This window comes from Erithacus rubecula (assembly GCF_903797595.1).
Source record: "Erithacus rubecula genome assembly, chromosome: 12".
NCBI lineage: Eukaryota > Metazoa > Chordata > Aves > Passeriformes > Muscicapidae > Erithacus > Erithacus rubecula.
This window is the reverse complement of record NC_136664.1, coordinates 1,145,033-1,163,477: the sequence shown is the minus strand read 5'-3', so window position 1 is coordinate 1,163,477 and position 18,445 is coordinate 1,145,033. Positions and strand designations below refer to the sequence as shown.

The window sequence follows — 18,445 nt, the reverse complement described above, 5'->3', positions numbered from 1 at the left end:
AGCCCTTGTCCCCAGTCCCTCTCCAGCCCTTGTCCCCAGTCCCTCTCCAGCCCTTCTGGAGCCCCTTTAGGCACTGAAAGGGGCTCTGAGCTCTCCCTGGATCCTTCTCCTCTCCACTGATCCCCCCCAGCTCCCTGGTCCCCCTCTGGATTTGCTCCTCAGGCAGGTCCAAATCACCCCCTGGATGAAAGAAAACCTCCCCTGGGGTCCCACACCACTGGAATCAGCCCCAAGGACAATCCCCAGCTCCAGGAAATCCAAACTGCACTTCAGCTGGAACTGTGGATGACCTTCAAGTAGGGGACACTTAAAAATACATCTGCATGTGCACACAGAGCTGGGGGTGTTTCAAATGCCTTCCCACCTCAGCAAGCTTGAGGCCAAGGGAATGAGGGAACTTTCTCTACTTTATATACTCAAGGGTTTGGCTAAATTCATATATTCAGGTTCTCCTTATAGCACTAAATACTAAACACTGCAAGGAGAAAGAGAGGAGAATTTAGCAAAGGAAGGAGAATTCAGCTGTGTGACACCTTGCCAAAGGCAAAGCCCAGAGGAGCTGCTACCAGTTGGTTTAGACAGAGATTTCCTTCAGACTGTTGTAAAGCAGCACTAAAAACAAGAGGAAGAAAGGATCCAGGACTGGGCAGCTGCTACATCCAGCTGCAGCCCTGACTGGTGACAGGAAAAGAATACATGATTATTTTTCTTCATTATTTGTTGTCTTGTTTTTATTTTGCCCAATTATTTGCTACCTGTTGCTATTTGATTTTGACTTCATGTAACTTCCATGTAGCATTAAAACTGTGTAATTATGTTAATGAACATAATTTACCAGACAATAACAACTAGACTCTCTACCAGTCTCTAAGGTTACTCAAAATAATCAGAAAATCAGAGAATCATGGAATATCCTGAGTGGGAAGGGACCCATAAGGATGATCCAGTACACCCCTGGTTACCAGAGCTAACAGGAATTCAGACAGGACTCAGAAGCAGGGCTGGTTTATTCCTCTATTATTACCCCAAACCTCTCCTTAAACCCCTCCAAAGTTACAGTTCCCAATCCCAAGCTCTCCAATGAATGCTCTTCGACTAACTTAAAATAAATTTCCCTGAATATTTATTTCCTACATTATCTTCAACCCAAACGTGCATTTCTCTTACAAAAGTTAATTCCAATTAAGAGAACACTGAAAGGCTTCCTGCAAAAAACAACTACAGGATATTGGCAAGACTACAAGAATGAGGTAAAACTACTGAAGACAACAAAATAATTTTCTTCTGACTGTGCAACATAAAAAGAAAGTATATTTCTCATATGACACCAGCAATAAGTTTAGGACCAGTGGAGAATAACCAGAGCTATTCAATGCTGACCTTTGAAGCCTTGTACTGTTCACAGCTGAAAAATTATATAAAAGGATAAAATCAGAGAACTCCTCCCATCATACCCACTCACATCCATCAACTGACCAGCTCATTTTACCAATTCCTTCCCATATCTGTCACCTCCAAGCTGGTGAACATCAGTTCTCCATTTGCCTCCCATCTTCCACCAAACTGGGAAACAAACACCTCCAGGAAATTCAGAATTAGGGTGAAATGTCAGGCAAGGAAACCCAGGAAGGTGCTCTGAAAACCACCTGGCTCTGCCCCAGGGAGCCCAGGCTCCCTGCAAGGCACAAATTTTGAACCACAACTTTTCCTCAAACCCCCTGAAGCCTGAAAACATTTTCTAAGGGTACACAAGGAACTGATGGCTGTGATTCCACATTACTGTACACTAGGATGAGTCCAGACACACCAATTCCAACCTTTCAAATCAGACAAAACCCAATTTCTGCCATTGGGGTAATGCTGGGAGAACTGGACATCAGCTCGACAGAACTTTCAGGAATTCACTCTGTTTAAATAAACACCAAAATAAACACCTGGAAAACTTAACTCCAGTGACACAGTAAGGAAGACTAAAATCCCCAACAAACACCAGGTCTCAGGCAGGAAAGCCATGGAATTATGGAGAATTATTTGGATTGGGAAGGACCTTAAAGCTCATCTTCATCCCTGCCAGGGGCAGGGACACCAAGCCCAGGTTTCTCTGCAATGAAAACATCACCAGTCCCTGGGAGCTGCTGCTGAACACTGACACATTTATTGATATCCATTCATCTTGATTTTGCAGTTTAAGCCCAGGAGTGAATCTCAGGCTGGGGTAACTCAGGGTACCTGCAGTGGTCTGTCCTACAATCAGTGCTGGTTTTGGTGTTCCCATGAGAACCACCACCAGGACCAGCCCCTGGGATTCTTAATCCACTGGGGCAAAAATAAATGAAAATTAGGACTCCATGACTGATTTTACTGGGGAAAGCAAACAGAGCATCCATTTACAGTGGGGATTTCCCAAAATAACCTGTACACATGGCTGCTGTCCCTGCTCCTCTGCAGGGGCTCATCCAGAAAGGTGAATTACACAAGCACATTCTGATAAGGGAGCCCCATGCACCCAGCTCCCCAGAAATAGCTGCTGTGCTCCAAAGCAACCCCTAATATCCATAACGACTGGGGATTTAAATTTCAAATAAATTTAGATGAAAGATTAAGTCAGCTCTAGCACCGTGGAGATGCTTGTCTTCCATAATGAAGGAGCCCATAAAAATAACAAGGGAGAAGATTTACACCCAAGCTCCTCAAAAAAAAAAAAAAAAAAAAAAAAAGGAAAAAAAAAGGGAATGAATTACTGATTTTTGCAGCTACTTAGTGGTAGGAACAGATGGTTCCAGGCAATAGTATTGACAACCTCCCAAGCTCCCACCCCCAAAGGTGAGCTGCTAAGTCTGTTCCAAATTCAAGAGTTAAAATCAGCAGCTGAGACGCTGCTCTGGGGGGAAGAGCTGAGGCTCAGGCAGTGCCAAACCCCCAGACCCCCCTTTGCCCACTCCCCAAGGCAGCTCCTGCAGCTCTGCCTGCTCTGGATCAGCCAGGGCAGTGGGAAGGGGATGGAAGGCAAAGCATCAAACAGCTCTGAGGGAAAGCAGAGCTCTGTGTTTGTCCAACAACCCAAAGCCAGGAGTGTCAGCTTCCCAAAACACCCAGGCACAGGGGCAGTTCTGGGAATTCCAGCCCCCAGGAATCTCTGCCATGGTGGGCACAGCCCCCTCACTGCCTTCACATCCACAAGTTCTGCAAAACACCCAAAACCTCCCCTCTCCCAGCTCCTGCACATCTCCAGCAACTGGGAACAATCAGCCTGTCCAGTCACAGCCCAAGATCAAAACACTCCTTAAAGCACAAACTTGCTAAACACAACTCAGCTCTGGATTTCTGGAAAGTCCAGAAAATCACCATAAAACAGGGATAACACTCAGCAGCAAAAAAAAAAAAAACAAAAACAAAAAAGAAACTGCTGGAACACCTGAGTGAGTCCTCAAGCATCTTGTTAAGCCAGCAAAGCTCAGCTCTTGTTTTCCTGTTGTTCCAAAACCAAAGCTCTGCCAAGAATTTAGCCAAGGAAACAGAACATTGCTAATTCCTGCTTCCCATCTCCACACTCTGCAGGGAACTGCAGAAAGGTTTGGGTTGGAAGGGACCTTAAAGCTCATCCCATCCCACCCCTGCCCTGGGCAGGAACACCTTCCAGCAGACCAGGGCTGCTCCAGGCTCCATCCAGTCTCACTCTGAACACTTCCAGGGATGGGGCAATCCAACATTTTAGACTTATTTTTCAGAATTATTTCCTGGTTTTGTCAGAAATCCCCTTCCAAGGGCTATCAGTGAAGCAGATCCATCACTTTTGCCTTTGCTGGCAATAACCACTTCCCACTTTTCCATGCACAAAAGGCAGAACCAGGACCAGGCTGCAGCTCCCTGCTTGTGTCAGACACTTGGGTGGCTCAGCCAAATCTCCCTTTGTACAAGGTTTCCATAAATTCACACTCTGGGTCTTGCTATTACCTCTGAGCCACAATTCCCACCTCACAGGGGCCCAGCAGGTGACCTGTCCCTTGCACAGTGACTGTCCCACCTGCAGCCCCAATAAAGATGCCATTGTTGTAGGCATGAATTCACAAAACCACTCCCCTCACTTTAAAAACTCAGGATTTGAACATCAAAACCTCAGCATCACCATTACCTACACCAAAGGGGAGGAACAACAACATCCCAAGCTTCATTCCAGAATTACGAGAGAAGGTCCAGAGGTGGGAACATCTGGCACAGCTCCTGCTGCCAACACCATCATCTGCACTAAATCCCAGTGTGATGGACACCTGGAAAACAAGGGATTGCAGCCCTGCCATTGTCACACTGCCACTCCACTCCCCAGCCACTGTCACTTACTCAGGGTGGAGGACACAACTCTGGAACACCCATAAATAAATAAAACCCTGGCTCACCACCCCACAACCTGCCCCCCAGCACTTGTACTTTCCCAAGAGGTCACACCCAGGAACAGAAATGAACAGCAGTGAAAGCAGGAACAGGTCAAAAAACCTACAGATCCCCTCCCCAAAAATCCAGACTCCCTCTGCCACTGGGCTGGGTGGCCCAGGAACCTTCTCTGGGAAATAACAGGCTGGAAATGATGGTCCCAAGCACTGTCTGCTTGTTTTAAAGGACTCATTCCTAAATGCAGCTGTGATTTTTAAGTGTACATTACACGTTAGTTGATGTTAATCTACAAAATCATAACCCAGAAGTGTGCATTTTTCAGTGTATATTACATTAGCTGATACAAATCTACAAAATCCTAACTCAATAGCATATTCTAAAAATGAGGATTTTTCTGGTCACAAAATAGCCTCTAAGAGAATGAAATTATTCAAAACCAAGTAGATTCAGAGAAAAAGCCCAACCAACCATTTTGCTTCTTTTCAAGCAGCTATTGACATGGTTTTCTCTAGCTCTAAACACTGGAGGAAGGAGAAAAAGGGCTATATATGGTTGTGGGTTGCTCTCACCAAGAACTCGTGCGTGTGCCATGGTGAATAAATGGACCAAAATTACACCCAAGGAACAAGTCAAGCGAGACACCTTTGAAAGCAGCCCCTGCTCAGCTCAGGGCTGTTCATTAAGGTGCTGCATTGTGCTCCAGCTTGGCTTATTAGCAGTGGAAAGGTCAGGGAAAGTGAATTAATGGAAGTGCTGCACTCTCCAACATCTGACATGCAAGAGAGGAGCCTCCCTACCTGCACTGCTCCTGAAAGGTACCTTCAAATTGAGGGCATGTAGGTGGCACCTGCCAAAAGTGCCATGTGAATAACGCTGGCAATTTAACAAATTCTAGGAAAATACAGGGAACTGTAAAAGCAGCAATTCAACCACTCAAAGCAAATGCTTGTGCTGAGATTACAGTTGAAAAAGCAGCTTTTTCACGGGGGCAGGGGGAAGGATTTAAAGCTCTTTCCTGTAGGTCTCAGCAGGGTTTTGTGTCCAAAAACTCAAGGCTTGTTTGACCCACAAAGAACTCCAGGCTCACAGTTAAGCCACCTCTGCTTAACCTCTGCTGGCCATGAAGATACAGGCTTAAAAGTTAAATTTAGACTGTGTCACTTCAGTGCTGTCCAAGAGACCACACAAACATTTACTGCCCCTGAGGGCCCTGCAGACCCTCCTGACACACCCAGGGAGGACAGAGCAGAGCTGGGGTGTTCCCACCAGCCCCACACAGCACAACAAACCAAACTGGCTCTGCTGAAAGGCTCTGGGCAAAGCCACACCTGGAGAGCCACCCAGCTGCTCTGAGGAGCTTCCAGAAAATCTGTTTATCCAAGAGAAAGGGCTCCAGCAGCAGTCAGCAAACCCACAAGCCACACAGCTCTGCTTCTCTAGTGCTGCCTGAATCATGGAATTGTTTGGGTTGGGAAGGAGCTCAAAGCTCATCTCATCCCACCCCTGCCATGGGCAGGACACCTTCCACCATCCCAGGCTGTTCCAAACCCCTTCCAGCCTGGCCTTGGACATTCCAGGGATCCACAGCTGCTCTGGGCACCTGTGCCAGGGACTCACCACCCTCCCAGGGAACAATTCCATCCCAACATCCCACCCAGCCCTGCCCTCTGGCAGTGGGAGCCATTCCCTGTGTCCTGTCCCTCCATCCCTTGTCCCCAGTCCCTCTCCAGCTCTCCTGGAGCCCCCTGAGGACACTGGAAGAAGCTCTAAAGGTGCTTTCTCTCCCACAGGCTGAACAATCCCACCCTTCTCAGACTATTAATTCCACTTGTACATGGCTTTCCCTCCCCAAGCCCTGCTTCATAACACACCAGCTACTCAACCCAAAAGCCAACAAACACTTGTGCAGCCCAGATCCCATGGGAAGCTCCACAAGGAGCAGCGCCCCAAGGAATCAGTGCACACTGCACTGCCACTGGGTTATCCTCCAGCACTCTGATCTGGAAGGGGTAAGAACTGAAACACACAGGGAAAAAAAGGCAGCAAGCTTCCTGCAGGGAAATATCTTCCTGGTGGAACACTGAGCTGCATCTCCCCAGAGCAGTGAGAGCTGAATGTGAACACGTTTAAGAGCATTAATAGAAAAACACGGAGCAGTTAAGTGCAGTCACGTTCCACCTAAACAACACTCCCATTATTGCAGCATCTGACTTTCTGAGGACAATTCAATGCTGGCAGCATGTATTGTAATTGCTTTTCCACTCCAGGCCTGGGCTTTACAATCGTGCCCTTCTCGGGAGGTCAGGCTGCAGCTCGGAAAGCAATTCTGCTCCTCATTCATCCCTTTAATCCCACACCTGCATATTCATCAGGAGCTCCCTGGAACAGCACTGCCAAAGCTGCTGCCTGGAGGAAGCCTTGACCCCTCTGCTTCCCTGGGAAGGGGCTGGGATGGCACAGGGATGGTGTGGGGTGCAGGACAAGCCCAGCATGGTGCAGCCACTCCTAACAGCAGCAAGGACAAACACCACTGCCCAGCAAAGCTGGGGCTGCCCCACCCTGGCAGTGCCCAAATCCAGGCAGGACAGGGTTTGGAGCAGCCTGAGATAGTGGAAGGTGTGCCCATGGCAGGGGGTGGAACATGATGTGCTTGAAGGTCCTTCCCAACCCAAACCATGCCATGACTCTGGGATGACCAGGCAAACCCTTCCAAACAGGGCTGTGCAAACACACCTGAATTTTGGGTAAGGTTTTGTTATGCTGGTTTGAAGAGGACAGCTTGCACTCAAAAAAGCCAAACACCACTTACTCCAAAACTCAGAAGGAAAAACCTTTGTCCCCAGCTATGAAATAGAACAGGCAGCAAACAGCAACCAGCCTGATTTATAATTGATGCCAGGGCTGAGCTGGGTTTCTCAGGGCCCTGCAGAGCTGCCAGGAAGGAGGGCAGAGCTCCTGCACACGCCAGGAAAAGGCTCACACCTGATACACTTTAATTACCTAACAGCACTGGAGAGTCACCAATGCCTGCTCTGCTTTGTCTTACTGTGAAATGCTTCTCCTGCTATTAATATTCACCAGGGGAAGCTGAAATAACATCTTGTCTCCATCTGAATACTTCAAAATTATCATGGCCACACTAAACACAACCATTTTTTTTTCCCCCCTTAAAAATCCAGGACAAAAGACACCAGAAAGAGCCAGCAATGGAAGAGGCTGGACTACACAGAGCAGCTCCCCAGCACCAGCCTTTATGGTGCTGAAACCTCATCACAAATAATCCCAGAGGTCAGCCAAGGACCCAGGGTCCCCAGGCAGCAGCCACACTCTCTATTATCCACTGGGAGCTTTCCCCAGAGGATTTCTGGCCGTGCTGGGGGTGACCCTGAGCCCTGCACGTCCCCCCCAGCTTCTATCACACCAAACCACCAGCACAGCAAAAAAACACCCAGACAGAACAAGCAGTCAGCTGCAGCCACACCACCAGGATTTCCAGGGCAGCACCAGCCTCTCCCACCCTCTCACACAAAACAGAGGCAAAAAAAAAAAAAAAAAAATCTCTTTTTTTTCCCCCTGAACTCCACTCTACAACAGCCTGTTATTTCTGCATCTGTTAATGCTCCCAAAAAGTTGAATCCTAACATTGCATCCAACTGTAGTCTCAGCAGATTGGGAGGTTTCTCTGCCCAAAATGAAATGTAGGTGCCATCTGTTTCAATTAGGCTAATCACAAGGAGATGTAACACTGGGAAACTCAGAGATTTTGGGTTTTTCAAGACATTTGGAAAGCAAAGAGAAAGAAAGCGGACTGTGGTATTATTTAATACTCAGCAGTCAGCAGCACCAACAAGCTGCTGGGCAAACCTGTGCTGGAACTGCCCACGCAGGAAAGTTCACTTTTATTTCACTGAGGTCAGAGAAAAACTTGCTATATTCAAAATTATCTAAAATTAAAAGACATCTCAGGACTACAGACAACTCCCAAAATATTCTCGGTTAGTGCTTTTTATATATTCCATAGAACTTGCAAATTTTGCTTTCAAATTGCAGAAAATAAAGAAAAACATTTTAAAAAGTCAAAACCAAACAATCCAACAGAGACACGAGCACTTGTGAGGGAATAAACCAAAAATTTTGGACAGAAGCAAAGTCAATATTTACCGATTCCATAGCTGAAAGCTGTTCTTCACAGGACATATATTAAAATCCAACAGAGGTGTGTCCCAAAAACGCTGTGTAATCTGAAAAACACAGGGATTTGCTCGTTAGAAAATTAAAACAAGTGATTTTTATTCACTACACGCACGCTGGATTTGAGTACATGAAGGTTACCAAGTACAAACCCTTGCCTAATCCACAAATAAACTTCCTGATAACAACTCTGCACAAACAGAGGAATAAAGGAAAGAGTGGAAGCTCAGCCAAGCATCCACCCTCTTCCATAACTTTGTGCTAATAGGTTTTTTTTAAAAAAATCACCTGTTTCAAGGTTCCTGTAACCATCTGGGTGGGCTTAGAGGCATTTTATTTACAATTGAGGGTGTGCCACCCCCAAACCCAGAGACAGGCAGGGCCAGAACAGAATTATCCATGGCACAAACCCTCTCTTTTCAAGCACACCTTTGCTCTGAATAGCAGTGAATCTACTACAAAGCTCTAATTTGATTTTTTTTTTTTTGCCCCTCGACCAGTTCTTGTACTTTCAAGGATGTTTTTCCAGCTAGACATTCCCAAAGTGAAATTTCTGATGCAGGGCAGGAACCAGCAGGAGCTCTCAGCACCCAAGGCCAAGGGGAATTACATTCATTAACCAGCACACATGAAAGGGCTGGCAGATTCCAAGCCCAAAGCCTGCACTCCTCACTGTTCCCAAGCTGGAGGAGCTCACTGGGATGGTGAGGGACCCATAAGTATGGAAATTATCCCCCTGAAGCACTGGGCCTTCCCCAGTCCTAGTGATGTTATTCTGGTCTGCTAAAACCAAAAATGTTTTACCATTTGGTTTACCATAACATTTCTGTTTCACCAGAAATGGCAGAAAGGTGAACTGCCAGCTCCACATCCTGCCAAATTCCCCAAAACTCCAAATATTCCATCCAATCTCTAAGCACTGCAAACCAGGGGACACAGCAACCAAACCCTGCTCCAGCTACAGCGGAAAAAAAAAAAAATCTGAATTTCCTATTGTGACAATTTTATGCTCACCACCTTACAAACAACTCTGCTGTAGCTGGATTTGGACAGCTGCTTCCCAATGGGATGGTTCCTTCCAAGAACCATCCAGGAGAGCCTGAGGCCAGCTGGGACTGATGCACAGTGGGGATCAGGAACCCTGGGAGAGCCCTGTTTGTTTTGGGAAACTTTCACTGCCCAGGGAAAAGCCAAAGGGAAGATGTCCAGATGAGCAATGCAGCTGCATCCAGGCAAGTCTTGGAGCCTCAGTGAAAAGGAACAGGCCAAAATAAACCCCAAAACCCAGAGGAAGATGTGAAAGCCCAAGGGCCTGACTCAAAGAAAGGAATCATGCAGCAGGTAAACTTCTCCAGGTGAGCAAAATGCAAGTTTTCTGGTATTTTTTCTGTGAGAAAAGGAGGAATGGCTACCTCATGGGTTTTTCCAAGGCCAAGGAGTGCTGGGGCACTGAGGGATCCCCCAGTGGGAACTGCAGCCCTTTGGAACACCATGGTGCACTTGCACTGCACCTTTTCCAGCAGGATTCCCCTGCTCCTTTTATCCTCCTCTCCAGAGGAACAGTCACATCACTAATTAGCATTTCAACAGCAATAAGAGAGAAAGTGGGGGGAAAACAGCTGAACTTCCAACTCCATTGTCTGGAAATGCAGCAGTGCTGCTTGCTGGCAGGAGTGACTGTCACACAATGATGGATGGGATGGTTTGGGCTGCAAGAACCCAAAATTCATCCCATTCCATCCTCTCCCATGGCAGGGACACCTTCTGCTCCAGCCTGGCCTTGGACACTTCAGGGATGGGCAACAACTGTGATCAGCATTACCAAAAATCCACAGAAATCAGTCCCAGGATGCTGCTACACCATTTTCAAGGTCTATTTACAGCTGCTTGCTGGCCCACATACAGCAAATGTATTCATTGCTTGGCTCACAATAAACATACATAAAGTATCCTAAGGCTGGAACAGTGACCACACGTGAGCCAAGTGATTTTCACAAAGAACATGGCACCATTTTTAACAGCAATTGTTATCAAATCACTGAGGAATGCAGCAAAGGCTCTGGGGGAGATGCCCAGCACAGCCCCACTGGCTCTGCATGGTTGGGTCACTCACACAACTGTTCACAGAATCCAACATTTCCATTTAAACCCAACCTCACTTCCAAAAGCCACATTATAATTAATAAACACATCTATCCATCCCATTTTCTTAGCTTTAGCTGATGAAAATGTGTCAGTTCACAAAGTATCATCACTGCCCTTGTCCCTCCTGGAACCTGCATGGAAAAGCTCCAGCCCTGCACTGGAGAATTCTGCAACTGCACCATGGAACAAACTGGTCACACAAACACCAGATAATCACATGCTCAAGGTGCAAAGATTCTGCTTTGAAACAGCTTCAGTCTTTCAAGACTTGGGATACTTTATTTTCTGTTAACACAAAGCAATTTGGAAGCTCTGGGCAAGCAGACTGTTCCACCAAAATAAATATTGAAGTGTTTAAACTTCTAGTTTTCCCAGCAACTCCTGATCTTAGCACTGACCACGAGGTTCCTCAGCACCTCCCCAAATTAGTGATTCTTGCTGCACCCACACACAGATCAGGACTTCACATTCAGAGCACAGCATGCAACTTCTGCCAGCATTCCACCAAAAAAAAAAAAAAAAGGGAGTTACATAATTCAAACCTCCTTAATAAAAGGGTATCTTGTAACTTCACAGAAATTAGTATTTGAAGATGGAAAATGCTTTACAATCCCAAGCTGTGACCTGAAAAATACTGACATTAGTTCCAGAATCTTCACAGCAGAGCAGCTGGGATGTGGCAGCAACACCAACTGGTCCCAGCAGCCAGGTGGGAATTGGTTCCATTAAAGGAATAAACCAGCTCTGAGCAGATGCAGAGACCCCTGCAAGGATCCCCATGCAAAATGTGTTTGAGATTCAATGATTTCATACACCAAAATGTTTCTAAATTTGATCAATAATGCAGAAAGGTTCTGCCTAAATCTCCATTTCACAGGGGGCAGGAAGGAAGCCACTGCTGCTGTCTCATCCCAGGAAATCCAGAGGCAAATGTCCCCTCAAATGTGAGCCCACCATTAGTGTTTCTTTCAGTTGCATGTGGACACCAAGTCAGACTTGCAACAGTTCAGATTTTCTGGTGATCCAGAACTAGGCAACATCACAGGATATCAGAGATTTAGATTCTGGTTTAGACCAACTTTTGAATGGAAAAAATCTCTAGGGAGTAAGAGAAGCTTTTTCCACAGCACTCATCTGCTTCCCTCAAAATAATTCCAGGAAGAGACAGAATTTCAATAAGGAATCTCTGAGGGCTCCAGTGAAAACACAGCCAGGGGAGCACCCAGGACCAGACAAGCTCCATTAGCTCTGATACACAACCAAGGGGAACAAGGGTGGCAAATGTGGAGGGAGGGGAAATTTGCAAGTGTTTTCAAATGCACTCCATAGGCAGAGCCTGACAGAGAACAGCCAGAGCTTTCACCTGCTGAAATGGGGAAAAATGCTTAAAATCCCACTGTAGTTCCAGAACCTGAGAAAATGGGAACAGGGGAAGAACCCACAAGCAGCAGCATTACAAACCCCACAGTCTTCCATAAATATCCATGGGTTCCTTCTGCTGGAGCTGGGAGAAGAAAAGATGCTACACATACAGAAAGAGTGCAGAAATGTCTCTGGAGCTTTGCCTATCCATCCATGCCCAGCACAGCAGGAAAGCTTTCCTGGCCCCTCAAGGGATGGACAGTGAATATTCATCATCAGATTTGTGGCAATTGCCCCCAGGAGCCTGGAAAAGCACCCTCAGACCACTCCATGGACTCTCTAGAAAAAGGAGGAAAAGAAGAAGTGTTGCTCTGTAGATCTGAAGGGGGATGAAGAGCTGTTTCCAAGAAATCCACATAAATCTGAGATAAACATCCCTACAACCCAGCACAGCCATCTCCAGGCACACAGAGAGCAAATCATCACATTCCCACCCATTTCAGAGAGAATCCCAGCACTGGGTAAGCTCCAGGACCTGCCTTTCACTGCAGTTTACAAATATTCCTGCAGCAATCACAAACCAACTATGCTCAAACAGCAGCAGATACCCAAGTGAAAAGCACACAGAATTTCACTAGCCCTAAAAAACCCCCCACCTTTCAGTGTGTTTGATTGTGACAAAATTGTAGCATCAAGTAAAATTTAATTAGATTACTTTTGGAATGAAAGTAGGTGATAAATTCTCGAAGTTCCTTTATTTTGCCCTGCAGATAAGATGTATGCTGAGATCTACAGTTTTTAAAGCTTGTGTTGTCTGTGCTGTTTGATAAAAAATATAAAATGATACTGTCCTCAAAAACACAGATATTTGTGTGGGCTGAAGAGCCCAAGGTTGAATTTGTCCCACTGCAATAAGCACAAAGGGCAGGAAAGATGTGATTCCTGGGAAAACAAACTGTGCTTTAAGTGTTTTAATTAAAAGTCTGACATGGACAACACAGTCCCTAGCAAGTGGGGCTTGACAGAAGCCTGAATTCAGGAACAACCAAACTGTCTGGAGATCTCCAGAATCATGGAATGATTTGGGTTGGAGGAACCTCAAATTTCATTTTGTTCCTGCCCCCACCTCAGGCACTAACACTTTCACTATCCCAGGCTGTCCAAGCCCCATCCAGCCTGGCCTTGGACATTTCCAGGGATGGGATTAAGCTCCAAGAAGCTGAACTTCAGTGTCCCAGTGAAGGCAAGAAGGGTGGGAGTTCTCTGGAATTAAAGCTGTAATTTAAAATGAGCTCACAGCTGCTGTTGTGGTTCAGGCTCCTCCTCATTCCCATCCTCCCAAACATGAGTGAGGTGGGACAAATGCATCCCTGCCCTTCCCTGACTGAATCCTTCCCTGTCACTCCACCAGGTCCCACTCAATTCCCTCAGCATCTCCTCCTAAGGGAAGCAGGAGGGTGAATGATGCCACTAGGCCACAAGCTCCACTTTATTTAAAAATTAAACTGCATTTCTTACTCCATGCTCAGCTTTAACACATGGAGAAAACACCAAATTTTCAAAAGAAAAGAGACTGACATTTGTCACCTCTGCAGTCCCAGACATCTGCATCCGTGTAATTCTTTGGCAAATTGGATCCAGGTTACTATTAATACCTGAACTATTTCCTTTCCTTTCTGAATGCTGATTGGTGAAAGGATGCAAGCATCCCATTTTAAAGCACACTCATTAGCCAAGGAGGAGTCAAGGAAGGAGCCAAGGAAGTCACTGTTCAGCCTTCAGGAACAGACAGTGTCTCAGAGAGGGACAAACACAGCAAATATCCATGGATGGCTCCTGGCTGGATTCTCAGGCTCAGTATCCCCTCCTAGCCAAGAAAACTCCGTGGTAACAAGAATGTTACAACCAGACAGTTCAACAACTCAAATACAGGGTTTTTTAGGAATATGCAGGTGGCAGCCCCCACACCCAGGTATGTAGGATCACATACTGTTAATCCAGCTGGACAATCCAGGAGGTCCCCAGAATGCAACATTAAAAATGTAATTGTAGAACGTGCTCAAGTCTACAATTCCTGAGTTACAAGTGCCTTACAACCACCTCAAATTACACAGCAAAGAAAAAGCTGAAAGGAAGCACCTCCTTGATTTCCACACAGCATCCCTCCCCTATTGTCTGGGGCCTGGCAAGCTAAGGTCAGAATAAAAAGATTCCTTAAAAATCCCACATACATTGAAAGCACCTACAGCTTGCACTGATCTTTTTTTCCTTTCTATTGTAAGCCCTGAACAGGTTTAAGTAGCAGTTGTCATCATTAAAGAAGCTGCTCCCCTCCCACTTTCCATTCTGCTGGGAAAGGAGCATCCTGGCAGTGCCAGGCACAGGTAAGGAAGGAGCAGCTGCCACCTCACTCAGGGGACAGAAATCCAGTCTGGAGAAGGCTGTGAGGAGGGCACAGGCTGCCTCAGCCACTGGGGATCAGAGAGCATCCTTAATAATTAAATAAGGAAATAAGGAATAATCCTAAAATAAGGAAGCCAAATTGCCTGTTGAGGTGCCCCAACCCCTCAGAGAAGTTTGAGGGATGCAAGTTCTGCCCCAGCTCAGCTGCTGGTGCCCAGCTTCTCTCCTGGGCCACTCCAGAGCTGGCCCATGAACCAGGGACCAGCAGAGAGCTCCTGGTGCTCCTCTGCCCAAATCCCAGCCCAGAAGGGGCTGCAGGGTGGGGGAGCCTCGCCCCCCGCAGCATCACAACCCCACACCCCAGGAAGGGCCACAGCCCCCCGGGGACAGGGCTCAGCCCTCCCTTCCAGCACAGAGCCATCCAAACAAACAGCACGGAAGGTGGCAAGGAAAACGCTCAGAGGACAAAAGGACAGAGTCAGGATTAAACCCAGTCCCTTGATCCCCGGCCAAATGGCCGGCCCATAAGCCCACACAACTTCCAGAGCCAATTTAAAATCCTGAGTGTGGTATACTTTAGGTTATAAAATCATATTTAGACACACATTTTGAAGTGTTCTTTGCTCTGCTGGTGGCTAAAAACAATTCCTTTGTCATCAAATCTTGCTTCAGCGAGCTGACGTGACGTTTTTAACTCAGGAAATAAGATAATTATGGTTCAAGGTAAACAACTACAACTGTGCATCATAAACAGTTTCTAATTTTAAGCCTGAGTCCCTCTAATGCCATCCATATTTTAAAGACAGTTTCCTTACAAATGGTTTAGGCTGTCTGAGCAGCTTGTGTCTGAGCCTGTGCTAATGAGCAGCAGCAGAAGCAGCACATCCAAGGAAAACAGAGCCTGGTGGAGCAGGTGAGCTCTTGTGCCAACATCATGGGATGGTTTGGGTTGGAAGGGACCTCACAGCCCATCCAGTGCCACCCCTGCCATGGCAGGGACACCTTCCCCTGTCCCAGGTGCTCCCAGCCCAGTCCAGCCTGGCCTTGGGCACTGCTGGGATCCAGGGGCAGCCAGAGCTGCTCTGGGCACCTGTGCCAGGGTTTCACCAGCCTCACTGCCAAAAATTCACACCCAGTATCTAATCTAAATCTTTCCCTCTTTCAGTCTGAAGCCAGTCCTCCTTGTTCTGCCACTCCAGGCCCTTGTCCAAACTCCCTCTCCAGCTCTCTTGGAGCCCCTTTATCACTGCAAAGGGTTCTCAGGTCTGCCCAGAACCTTCCCTTCTCCAGACTGAACAAGCCCAGCTCTCCCAGCCTGTCAAGGTAAGCCAAACATCAAAGGAGGAAAATACACTCTGAATCTTAAAGAGCTGGGGAGGCAAAAGCCAGGGAGGAACCAAAGCACAGAGAGCAGAGCTCCACACAATGCTGGCTGCAGCAGCCTGGATCCCAGACCTCAAACACCCCACTGGCACAAACAGCAGCAATTCAAGCTGCAACTCGTGGAGAAAATCAGCTACTGAGCTGTTCAACAGCAGGCAGAAAATGCAGCTCCAGCCCCTGAGCTGTGTCTAAAGCAGCTCTTGTGTTGCTGCTGCCCTGAAATATTGCCCAAGTTAGCTGGGAACAGAGGCTGGCAGCAAAGGGCACACCCCAGAAAGGCTGGAGCACAGGGTGTGACAGGCTGCTGTGTCTGCCCTGGGGATGAATCACTGCACTCCAAGGTTGCAATAACTGCAGGAGTGCTCTGAGCTGTTAGCCTGACAGGCCCTCATTCCTGCTCATCCCAGGAAAACATGCTGAATTACAACCAGAAGAGCCCAGCTCAACGGGCAAAGGTGGCAGAGCAACCCAGAGCTGTGCTGCCAGAGCCAGGAGTGGTCAGAAATGTCCCAAAAACCAGTGGTGGGAACTCTCCTGCAGGGGCTGAGCAGCACAGAGCAATCACATGGAGGAGCCAGTGCAGCCTGGGAGAGCTCCTCCAAAACTTTTCCTCACTAAACAATTCCAAAGCACCCCACCCCATTGCTGCTATTGTTGTCAGAGAGGGAATTCCAAGCAGAACAATGATTTCCACGACATTTTTCCGTTGGAAGAAGAAAACTGGTAACGCTGCCCAGCAAAAATAAAATTTCCACAGTAGTTTGTTCACCCAGTACCACAAGTCTCCTTCCTAAAGGGAACAGATTAACGTGCCTGGAGTCTGCTGTGCAGCAGGGATGTATTTTTAGCTCCAAGGATCCGAAGGCAGCGATGTGGTGGAAGCCTCCCAGGCTGGAGTTAGCCATGGGAGGTTCATCTCTCTGCACCCTGGAGAGGGCAGCTCATTAAGAGGCTGCTCAGAGCAGAAGGAAACAATTCACCCATTCCCTGAAGAAATCCCTCTTCCCACGACTGCACACAAGGCAGCTCCTCTAATCTCCCCACCCCCTCCCCCACAGCTCATCCTGATTTGCACCATTTTTGGGGAACAGCAATGCATTGGAAGTGCTCATTCCTCCCAGATCTCTGGCACAAGTCACAGAGATAAATTCAAAGCTGTGCTCGTGGCACAACACGGGCTGATGAGTGACTCAAAGTCAGAGTGTCCATGAGACTGAAAGGAGCAGAACAACAGTTTGGTTTTATGTTTTATCTGCAATTAACACTTTTCTGTGAGTGCTGGAAAAGCAGCATCAGCTGCTGCCTGAACCCAAATGAGTGAACCTGAAAAATATCATGGAGTGGTTTGGGTTGGAAGGGACCTTAAAGGCAGCCAAACAGCTCAATGGCCACCAAATCCTCTCTGCCCTCCTGGCCACCATGAGCCAATGTTTAACCCAATTATCAGGTGCAGGAGTCCATTCCCAGGCCACAAAAGGTGACTTAGTCACACTACCTTGTACCTACAACAATGCCATTCATCACCAACCCTTCAGGGACACACCTTTGGGAAAAACACCTGGCAGGTGTGCAGGGATCAGATCCAGGAGTCCAAAACATGGACTACAATGCAAGCAATGAATGAGAGAGCAATCAATAATTAGAGAGTTTATTAGCTGATAAACTACCAGGTATTCTGACTGTCCCATCTAAGAGCTCAGAGATGGCACTGCCTGGATGCACATGGCCCCACCTGCAGAGATGCATTTGGGAATCCCAAATGTGCCACTGGGGAATACAAATGCTCAATTCTGAGTATTCATGGGACAGCAGGCAGAAAAGGAGAGCAAAAATAAAAATAAAGGAAAAATGCAAAAAGTCTACACAAGACCCAAAATCCTGAGTAGAGCCAAGCCATTTTTCAGACTTTTAGTATTAAAAAATTATTAGATTGGCCTTAGACTATGAATCACATTCACACCTTGTGAGCAGCAGAAGAGCACCAACATCACCTGGCAAAAGACACAGAAATGCAGAGGGGACCAGAGGTAACCTCTACAACCAAGGCTCCCCCACACCCACAGCACCCACTGAGCTGAGCTTCCACACCTCAAAAACCAGCTCGTTTGTAACACTCACAGCATCCACCAAAGGCAGAGCTACTAAAATCTGGTGTGTAGGTCTAGGAAAATAAAGCTTTGCTTCAGCCCTGCCTCCCCTCCTGAGCCCTTCCTCCTCCAAACGCCTGAAATAGGATGTTACACTACTTGTTTATACGCCATTACAGAAAAACATGCTGGGTTTCTTCATCCTGCATTACAGAACAAAATGTTACCCAATTGCTGCTGTAAAGCACCAAGAAATAACTGTGAGACCATAAGCATGGGGAAGCATCCATGTGCTGGAGTAATCCAGCCTTACATAACCAGCCATGGGTGTCTGACCACAACCAGCAGCAAGGAAGGGCCACAACAACTTCCCCCTAAAACCCACCCAAAAATTCATCTGGAGGGGTCTGTTTCAGGGCACAAATGAAATTCACATCTCTAAGTTATAATTTGAGGTTTCTGCCAAAGTAGCCAGAGCAAAGAAT

The 18,445-nt window shown here is 47.1% G+C and overlaps 1 protein-coding gene across 3 annotated transcripts in view; it reads right to left on the bottom strand.

The window, feature by feature from the left end:
* Positions 1-18,445, bottom strand: part of ANKRD11 (ankyrin repeat domain containing 11) — a 126,490-nt gene that overhangs the window by 96,150 nt on the left and 11,895 nt on the right. For all 3 annotated transcript variants that reach the window (XM_079315952.1, XM_079315950.1, XM_079315951.1), the window contains exon 2: positions 8,551-8,630. The gene's annotated coding sequence lies outside the window, so the exon portion shown is untranslated. The remainder of the gene's footprint in view (positions 1-8,550; positions 8,631-18,445) is intronic.